Raw genomic sequence first — 11,024 nt, 5'->3', positions numbered from 1 at the left:
GCTAGCGTTATGCTTCTACACATGTATTTGCTGAACGGTGAAAGCACACAGTAATGCACTTTTCTCCCAGCAAATACACTGTGTCTAAGGAAATGGGAACAGACTGAGGAGACACTTGTGGGAGCTACTGTGACTAAAACTGAGCTTCCCTACGCACAGGGAAGCAAGAGAAATGCTGATTTCATCAAGCCCATTTACATACTCAGAATCTGTTCTACTGCGCAAGTAGGCCTGTGTCTTTAGGCAAAAAACTCATTTCTGAAAAAGTTGCCTAAATGCATCTCAGAAGTCTGCAACTTGTTCGCTGAGTTAGAAAACGTCGAGAAACGGTCGTTTCTGCTAGCGCTGTGCTTCTACACATGTATTTGCTGAACGGTGAAAGCGCACAGTAATGCACTTTTCTCACAGCAAATACACTGTGTCTAAGGAAATGGGAACACACTGAGGAGACACTTGTGGGAGCTACTGTGACTAAAACTGAGATTCCCTACGCACAGGAAAGCAAGAGAAATGCTGATTTCATCAAGCCCAGTTACATACTCAGAATCTGTACTACTGCGCAAATAGGCATGTATCTGTAGGCAAAAAAGTCATTTCAGACAAAGTTGCCCAAATGCATCTCAGAAGTGTGCATCTTGTTCCCTGAGTGAGAAATCGTCAAGAAACGGTCGTTTCTGCTAGCGCTGTGCTTCTACACATGTATTTGCTAACGGTGAAAGCGCACAGTAATGCACTTTTCTTCCAGCAAATACACTGTTTCTAAGGAAATGGGAACACACTGAGGAGACACTTGTGGGAGCTACTGTGACTAAAACTGAGCTTCCCTACTCACAGGGAAGTAAGAGAAATGCTGATTTCATCAAGCCCAGTTACATACTCAGAATCTGTACTACTGCGCAAATAGGCATGTCTCTGTAGGCAAAAAACTCATTTCTGACAAAGTTGCCCAAATGCATCTCAGAAGTGTGCAACTTGTTCCCTGAGCTAGAAATCGTCGAGAAACGGTCGTTTCTGCTAGCGCTGTGCTTCTACACATGTATTTGCTGAACGGTGAAAGCGCACAGTAATGCACTTTTCTCCCAGCAAATACACTGTGTCTAAGGAAATGGGAACACACTGAGGAGACACTTGTGGGAGCTACTGTGACTAAAACTGAGCTTCCCTACGCACAGGGAAGCAAGAGAAATGCTGATTTCATCAAGCCCAGTTACATACTCAGAATCTGTACTACTGCGCAAATAGGCATGTCTCTTTAGGCAAAAAACTCATTTCTGACAAAGTTGCCCAAATGCATCTCAGAAGTGTGCAACTTGTTCCCTGAGTTAGAAAACGTCGAGAAACGGTCGTTTCTGCTAGCGCTATGCTTCTACACATATATTTGCTGAACGGTGAAAGCGCACAGTAATGCACTTTTCTCCCAGCAAATACACTGTGTCTAAGGAAATGGGAACACACTGAGGAGACACTTGTGGGAGCTACTGTGACTAAAACTGAGCTTCCCTACGCACAGGGAAGCAAGAGAAATGCTGATTTCATCAAGCCCAGTTACATACTCAGAATCTGTACTACTGCGCAAATAGGCATGTCTCTTTAGGCAAAAAACTCATTTCTGACAAAGTTGCCCAAATGCATCTCAGAAGTGTGCAACTTGTTCCCTGAGTTAGAAAACGTCGAGAAACGGTCGTTTCTGCTAGCGCTATGCTTCTACACATATATTTGCTGAACGGTGAAAGCGCACAGTAATGCACTTTTCTCCCAGCAAATACACTGTGTCTAAGGAAATGGGAACACACTGAGGAGACACTTGTGGGAGCTACTGTGACTAAAACTGAGCTTCCCTACGCACAGGGAAGCAAGAGAAATGCTGATTTCATCAAGCCCAGTTACATACTCAGAATCTGTACTACTGCGCAAATAGGCATGTCTCTGTAGGCAATAAACTCATTTCTGACAAAGTTGCCCAAATGCATCTCAGAAGTGTGCAACTTGTTCCCTGAGTTAGAAAACATCGAGAAACGGTCGTTTCTGCTAGCGCTGTGCTTCTACACATGTATTTGCTGAACGGTGAAAGCGCACAGTAATGCACTTTTCTCCCAGCAAATACACTGTTTCCAAGGAAATGGGAACACACTGAGGAGACACTTGTGGGAGCTACTGTGACTAAAACTGAGCTTCCCTACGCACAGGGAAGCAAGAGAAATGCTGATTTCATCAAGCCCAGTTACATACTCAGAATCTGTACTACTGCGCAAATAGGCATGTCTTTGTAGGCAAAAAACTCATTTCTGACAAAGTGGACCAAATGCATCTCAGAAGTGTGCAACTTGTTCCCTGAGTTAGAAAACGTCGAGAAACGTTCGTTTCTGCTAGCGCTGTTTTTCTACACATGTATTTGCTGAACGGTGAAAGCGCACAGTAATGCATTTTCTCCCAGCAAATACACTGTTTCTAAGGAACTGGGAACACACTGAGGATACACTTGTGGGAGCTACTGTGACTAAAACTGAGTTTCCCTACGCACAGTGAAGCACGAGAAATGCTGATTTCATCAAGCCCAGTTACATACTCAGAATCTGTTCTACTGCGCAAATAGGCATGTCTCTTTAGGCAAAAAACTCACTTCTGACAAAGTTGCCCAAATGCATCTCAGAAGTGTGCAACTTCTTCCCTGAGTTAGAAAACGTCGAGAAACGGTCGTTTCAGCTAGCGCTGTGCTTCTACACATGTATTTGCTGAACGGTGAAAACGCACAGTAATGCACTTTTCTCCCAGCAAATACACTGTTTCTAAGGAAATGGGAACACACTGAGGAGAAACTTGTGGGAGCTACTGTGACTAAAACTGAGCTTCCCTACACACAGGGAAGAAAGAGAAATGCTGATTTCATCAAGCCCAGTTACATACTCAGAATCTGTACTACTGCGCAAATAGGCATGTATCTGTAGGCAAAAAAGTCATTTCAGACAAAGTTGCCCAAATGCATCTCAGAAGTGTGCATCTTGTTCCCTGAGTGAGAAATCGTCAAGAAACGGTCGTTTCTACTAGAGCTGTGCTTCTACACATGTATTTGCTAACGGTGAAAGCGCACAGTAATGCACTTTTCTTCCAGCAAATACACTGTTTCTAAGGAAATGGGAACACACTGAGGAGACACTTGTGGGAGCTACTGTGACTAAAACTGAGCTTCCCTACTCACAGGGAAGCAAGAGAAATGCTGATTTCATCAAGCCCAGTTACATACTCAGAATCTGTACTACTGCGCAAATAGGCATGTCTCTGTAGGCAAAAAACTCATTTCTGACAAAGTTGCCCAAATGCATCTCAGAAGTGTGCAACTTGTTCCCTGAGTTACAAAACGTCGAGAAACGATCGTTTGTGCTAGCGCTGTGCTTCTACCCATGTCTTTGCTGAACGGTGAAAGCGCACAGTAATGCACTTTCCTCCCAGCAAATACACTGTTTCTAAGGAAATGGGAACACACTGAGGAGACACTTGTGGGAGCTACTGTGACTAAAATTGAGCTTCCCTACGCACAGGGAAGCAAGAGAAATGCTGATGTCATCAAGCCCAGTTACATACTCAGAATCTGTACTACTGCGCAAATAGGCATGTGTCTTTAGGCAAAAAACTCATTTCTGACAAAGTTGCCCAAATGCATCTCAGAAGTGTGCAACTTGTTCCCTGAGTTAGAAAACGTCGAGCAACGTACGTTTCTGCTAGCGCTGTTCTTCTACACATGTATTTGCTGAACGGTGAAAGCGCACAGTAATGCACTTTTCTCCCAGCAAATACACTGTTTCTAAGGAAATGGGAACACACTGAGGAGACACTTGTGGGAGCTACTGTGACTAAAACTGAGCTTCCCTACGCACAGGGAAGCAAGAGAAATGCTGATTTCATCAAGCCCAGTTACATACTCAGACTCTGTACTACTGCGCAAATAGGCATGTCTCTGTAGGCAAAAAACTCATTTCTGACAAAGTTGCCCAAATGCATCTCAGAAGTGTGCAACTTGTTCCCTGAGTTAGAAAACGTCGAGAAACGTTCGTTTCTGCTAGCGCTGTGTTTCTACACATGTATTTGCTGAACGGTGAAAGCGCACAGTAATGCATTTTCTCCCAGCAAATACACTGTTTCTAAGGAACTGGGAACACACTGAGGAGACACTTGTGGGAGCTACTGTGACTAAAACTGAGTTTCCCTACGCACAGTGAAGCAAGAGAAATGCTGATTTCATCAAGCCCAGTTACATACTCAGAATCTGTTCTACTGCGCAAATAGGCATGTCTCTTTAGGCAAAAACCTCATTTCTGACAAAGTTGCCCAAATGCATCTCAGAAGTGTGCAACTTCTTCCCTGAGTTAGAAAACGTCGAGAAACGGTCGTTTCAGCTAGCGCTGTGCTTCTACACATGTATTTGCTGAACGGTGAAAGCGCACAGTAATGCACTTTTCTCCCAGCAAATACACTGTTTCTAAGGAAATGGGAACACACTGAGGAGAAACTTGTGGGAGCTACTGTGACTAAAACTGAGCTTCCCTACACACAGGGAAGAAAGAGAAATGCTGATTTCATCAAGCCCATTTACATACTCAGAATCTGTACTACTGCGCAAATAGGCATTTATCTGTAGGCAAAAAAGTCATTTCAGACAAAGTTGCCCAAATGCATCTCAGAAGTGTGCATCTTGTTCCCTGAGTGAGAAATCGTCAAGAAACGGTCGTTTCTGCTAGAGCTGTGCTTCTACACATGTATTTGCTAACGGTGAAAGCGCACAGTAATGCACTTTTCTTCCAGCAAATACACTGTTTCTAAGGAAATGGGAACACACTGAGGAGACACTTGTGGGAGCTACTGTGACTAAAACTGAGCTTCCCTACTCACAGGGAAGCAAGAGAAATGCTGATTTCATCAAGCCCAGTTACATACTCAGAATCTGTACTACTGCGCAAATAGGCATGTCTCAGTAGGCAAAAAACTCATTTCTGACAAAGTTGCCCAAATGCATCTCAGAAGTGTGCAACTTGTTCCCTGAGTTAGAAAACGTCGAGAAACGATCTTTTGTGCTAGCGCTGTGCTTCTACCCATGTATTTGCTGAACGGTGAAAGCGCACAGTAATGCACTTTCCTCCCAGCAAATACACTGTTTCTAAGGAAATGGGAACACACTGAGGAGACACTTGTGGGAGCTACTGTGACTAAAATTGAGCTTCCCTACGCACAGGGAAGCAAGAGAAATGCTGATGTCATCAAGCCCAGTTACATACTCAGAATCTGTACTACTGCGCAAATAGGCATGTCTCTGTAGGCAAAAAACTCATTTCTGACAAAGTTGCCCAAATGCATCTCAGAAGTGTGCAACTTGTTCCCTGAGTTAGAAAACGTCGAGAAACGGTCGTTTCTGCTAGCGCTGTGCTTCTACACATGTATTTGCTGAACGGTGAAAGCGCACAGTAATGCACTTTTCTCCCAGCAAATACACTGTTTCTAAGGAAATGGGAACACACTGAGGAGACACTTGTGGGAGCTACTGTGACTAAAACTGAGCTTCCCTACGCACAGGGAAGCAAGAGAAATGCTGATTTCATCAAGCCCAGTTACATACTCAGACTCTGTACTACTGCGCAAATAGGCATGTCTCTTTAGGCAAAAAACTCATTTCTGACAAAGTTGCCCAAATGCATCTCAGAAGTGTGCAACTTGTTCCCTGAGTTAGAAAACATCGAGAAACGGTCGTTTCTGCTAGCGCTGTGCTTCTACACATGTATTTGCTGAACGGTGAAAGCGCACAGTAATGCACTTTTCTCCCAGCAAATACACTGTGTCTAAGGAAATGGGAACACACTGAGGAGACACTTGTGGGAGCTACTGTGACTAAAACTGAGCTTCCCTACGCACAGGGAAGCAAGAGAAATGCTGATTTCATCAAGCCCAGTTACATACTCAGACTCTGTACTACTGCCCAAATAGGCATGTCTCTTTAGGCAAAAAACTCATTTCTGACAAAGTTGCCCAAATGCATCTGAGAAGTGTGCAACTTGTTCCCTGAGTTAGAAAACGTCGAGAAACGGTCGTTTCTGCTAGCGTTATCCTTCTACACATGTATTTGCTGAACGGTGAAAGCACACAGTAATGCACTTTTCTCCCAGCAAATACACTGTGTCTAAGGAAATGGGAACAGACTGAGGAGACACTTGGTGGAGCTACTGTGACTAAAACTGAGCTTCCCTACGCACAGGGAAGCAAGAGAAATGCTGATTTCATCAAGCCCATTTACATACTCAGAATCTGTTCTACTGCGCAAGTAGGCCTGTGTCTTTAGGCAAAAAACTCATTTCTGAAAAAGTTGCCTAAATGCATCTCAGAAGTCTGCAACTTGTTCGCTGAGTTAGAAAACGTCGAGAAACGGTCGTTTCTGCTAGCGCTGTGCTTCTACACATGTATTTGCTGAACGGTGAAAGCGCACAGTAATGCACTTTTCTCACAGCAAATACACTGTGTCTAAGGAAATGGGAACACACTGAGGAGACACTTGTGGGAGCTACTGTGACTAAAACTGAGATTCCCTACGCACAGGAAAGCAAGAGAAATGCTGATTTCATCAAGCCCAGTTACATACTCAGAATCTGTACTACTGCGCAAATAGGCATGTTTCTGTAGGCAAAAAACTCATTTCTGACAAAGTTGCCCAAATGCATCTCAGAAGTGTGCAACTTGTTCCCTGAGTTAGAAAACGTCGAGAAACGGTCGTTTCTGCTAGCGCTGTGCTTCTACACATGTATTTGCTGAATGGTGAAAGCGCACAGTAATGCACTTTTCTCCCAGCAAATACACTGTGTCTAAGGAAATGGGACACACTGAAGAGACACTTGTGTGAGCTACTGTGACTAAAACTGAGCTTCCCTACGCACAGGGAAGAAAGAGAAATGCTGATTTCATCAAGCCCAGTTACATACTCAGAATCTGTTCTACTGCGCAAATAGGCATGTGTCTTTAGGCAAAAAACTCATTTCTGACAAAGTTGCCCAAATGCATCTCAGAAGTGTGCAACTTGTTCCCTGAGTTAGAAAACGTCGAGAAACGGTCGTTTCTGCTAGCGCTGTGCTTCTACACATGTATTTGCTGAACGGTGAAAGCGCACAGTAATGCACTTTTCTCCCAGCAAATACACTGTGTCTAAGGAAATGGGAACACACTGAGGAGACACTTGTGGGAGCTATTGTGACTAAAACTGAGCTTCCCTACGCACAGGGAAGCAAGAGAAATGCTGATTTCATCAAGCCCAGTTACATACTCAGACTCTGTACTACTGCGCAAATAGGCATGTCTCTTTAGGCAAAAAACTCATTTCTGACAAAGTTGCCCAAATGCATCTCAGAAGTGTGCAACTTGTTCCCTGAGTTAGAAAACGTCGAGAAACGGTCGTTTCTGCTAGCGCTGTGCTTCTACACATGTATTTGCTGAATGGTGAAAGCGCACAGTAATGCACTTTTCTCCCAGCAAATACACTGTGTCTAAGGAAATGGGACACACTGAAGAGACACTTGTGTGAGCTACTGTGACTAAAACTGAGCTTCCCTACGCACAGGGAAGAAAGAGAAATGCTGATTTCATCAAGCCCAGTTACATACTCAGAATCTGTTCTACTGCGCAAATAGGCATGTGTCTTTAGGCAAAAAACTCATTTCTGACAAAGTTGCCCAAATGCATCTCAGAAGTGTGCAACTTGTTCCCTGAGTTAGAAAACGTCGAGAAACGGTCGTTTCTGCTAGCGCTGTGCTTCTACACATGTATTTGCTGAACGGTGAAAGCGCACAGTAATGCACTTTTCTCCCAGCAAATACACTGTGTCTAAGGAAATGGGAACACACTGAGGAGACACTTGTGGGAGCTATTGTGACTAAAACTGAGCTTCCCTACGCACAGGGAAGCAAGAGAAATGCTGATTTCATCAAGCCCAGTTACATACTCAGAATCTGTACTACTGCCCAAATAGGCATGTCTCTAAAAACTCATTTCTGCCAAATTGGCAAATGCATCTCAGAAGTGTGCAACTTCTTCCCTGAGTTAGAAAACGTCGAGAAACGGTCGTTTCTGCTAGCGCTGTGCTTCTACACATGTATTTGCTGAACGGTGAAAGCGCACAGTAACGCAATTTTCTCCCAGCAAATACACTGTGTCTAAGGAAATGGGAACACACTGAGGAGACACTTGTGGGAGCTACTGTGACTAAAACTGAGTTTCCTTACGCACAGTGAAGCAAGAGAAATGCTGATTTCATCAAGCCCAGTTACATACTCAGAATGTGTACTACTGCGCAAATAGGCATGTCTCTTTAGGTAAAAAACTCACTTCTGACAAAGTTGCCCAAATGCATCTCAGAAGTGTGCAACTTCTTCCCTGAGTTAGAAAACGTCGAGAAACGGTCGTTTCAGCTAGTGCTGTGCTTCTACACATGTATTTGCTGAACGGTGAAAGCGCACAGTAATGCACTTTTCTCCCAGCAAATACACTGTTTAAGGAAATGGGAACACACTGAGGAGAAACTTGTGGGAGCTACTGTGACTAAAACTGAGCTTCCCTACACACAGGGAAAAAAGAGAAATGCTGATTTCATCAAGCCCAGTTACATACTCAGAATCTATACTACTGCGCAAATAGTCATGTCTCTGTAGGCAAAAAAGTCATTTCGGACAAAGTTGCCCAAATGCATCTCAGAAGTGTGCAACTTGTTCCCTGAGTTAGAAAACGTCGAGAAACGGTCGTTTCTGCTAGCGCTATGCTTCTACACATGTATTTGCTGAACGGTGAAAGCGCACAGTAATACACTTTTCTCCCAGAAATACACTGTTTCTAAGGAAATGGGAACACACTGAGGAGACACTTGTGGGAGCTACTGTGACTAAAACTGAGCTTCCCTACGCACAGGGAAGCAAGAGAAATGCTGATTTCATCAAGCCCAGTTACATACTCAAAATCTGTACTACTGCGCAAATAGGCATGTCTCTGTAGGCAAAAAAACTCATTTCTGACAAAGTTGCCCAATTGCACCTCAGAAGTGTGCAACTTGTTCCCTGAATTAGAAAACGTCGAGAAACGGTCGTTTCTGCTAGCGCTGTGCTTCTACACATGTATTTGCTGAACGGTGAAAGCGCACAGTAATGCACTTTTCTCCCAGCAAATACACTGTTTCTAAGGAAATGGGAACACACTGAGGAGACACTTGTGGGAGCTACTGTGACTAAAACTGAGCTTCCCTACGCACAGGGAAGCAAGAGAAATGCTGATTTCATCAAGCCCAGTTACATACTCAGAATCTGTACTACTGCGCAAATAGGCATGTCTCTGTAGGCAAAAAACTCATTTCTACAAAGTTGCCCAAATGCATCTCAGAAGTGTGCAACTTGTTCCCTGAGTTAGAAAACGTCGAGAAACGTTCGTTTCTGCTAGCGCTGTGCTTCTACACATGTATTTGCTGAACGGTGAAAGCGCACAGTAATGCACTTTTCTCCCAGCAAATACACTGTTTCTAAGGAAATGGGAACACACTGAGGAGACACTTGTGGGAGCTACTGTGACTAAAACTGAGCTTCCCTACGCACAGGGAAGCAAGAGAAATGCTGATTTCATCAAGCCCAGTTACATACTCAGAATCTGTACTACTGCGCAAATAGGCATGTCTCTGTAGGCAAAAAACACATTTCTGACAAAGTTGCCCAAATTCATCTCAGAAGTGTGCAACTTGTTCCCTGAGTTAGAAAACATCGAGAAACAGTCGTTTCTGCTAGCGCTGTGCTTCTACACATGTATTTGCTGAACGGTGAAAGCGCACAGTAATGCACTTTTCTCCCAGCAAATACACTGTTTCTAAGGAAATGGGAACACACTGAGGAGACACTTGTGGGAGCTACTGTGACTAAAACTGAGCTTCCCTATGCACAGGGAAGCAAGAGAAATGCTGATTTCATCAAGCCCAGTTACATACTCAGAATCTGTACTACTGCGCAAATAGGCATGTCTCTGTAGGCAAAAAACTCATTTCTGACAAAGTTGCCCAAATGCATCTCAGAAGTGTGCAACTTGTTCCCTGAGTTAGAAAACATCGAGAAACGGTCTTTTCTGCTAGCGCTGTGCTTCTACACATGTATTTGCTGAACGGTGAAAGCGCAGAGTAATGCACTTTTCTCCCAGCAAATACACTGTTTCTAAGGAAATGGGAACACACTGAGGAGACACTTGTGGGAGCTACTGTGACTAAAACTGAGCTTCCCTACGCACAGGGAAGCAATAGAAATGCTGATTTCATCAAGCCCAGTTACATACTCAGAATCTGTACTACTGCGCAAATAGGCATGTCTCTTTAGGCAAAAAACTCATTTCTGACAAAGTTGCCCAAATGCATCTCAGAAGTGTGCAACTTGTTCCCTGAGTTAGAAAACGTCGAGAAACGGTCGTTTCTGCTAGCATTGTGCTTCTACACATGTATTTGCTGAACGGTGAAAGCGCACAGTAATGCACTTTTCTCCCAGCAAATACACTGTTTCTAAGGAACTGGGAACACACTGAGGAGACAGTTGTGGGAGCTACTGTGACTAAAACTGAGCTTCCCTATGCACAGGGAAGCAAGAGAAATGCTGATTTCATCAAGCCCAGTTACATACTCAGAATCTGTACTACTGCGCAAATAGGCATGTCTCTTTAGGCAAAAAACTAATTTCTGACACAGTTGCCCAAATGCATCTCAGAAGTGTGCAACTAGTTCCCTGAGTTAGAAAACGTTGAGAAATGTTCGTTTCTGCTAGCGCTGTGCTTCTACACATGTATTTGCTGAACGGTGAAAGCGCACAGTAATGCACTTTTCTCCCAGCAAATACACTGTTTCTAAGGAAATGGGAACACACTGAGAAGACACTTGTGGGAGCTACTGTGACTAAAACTGAGCTTCCCTACGCACAGGGAAGCAAGAGAAATGCTGATTTCATCAAGCCCAGTTACATACTCAGAATCTGTACTACTGCGCAAAT

This window comes from Acomys minous (genome assembly GCF_964271855.1).
Source record: "Acomys minous genome assembly, contig: scaffold_26, whole genome shotgun sequence".
Lineage (NCBI taxonomy): Eukaryota > Metazoa > Chordata > Mammalia > Rodentia > Muridae > Acomys > Acomys minous.
The sequence above is the reverse complement of the archived record's forward strand: the minus strand, read 5'-3'. Positions refer to the sequence as shown.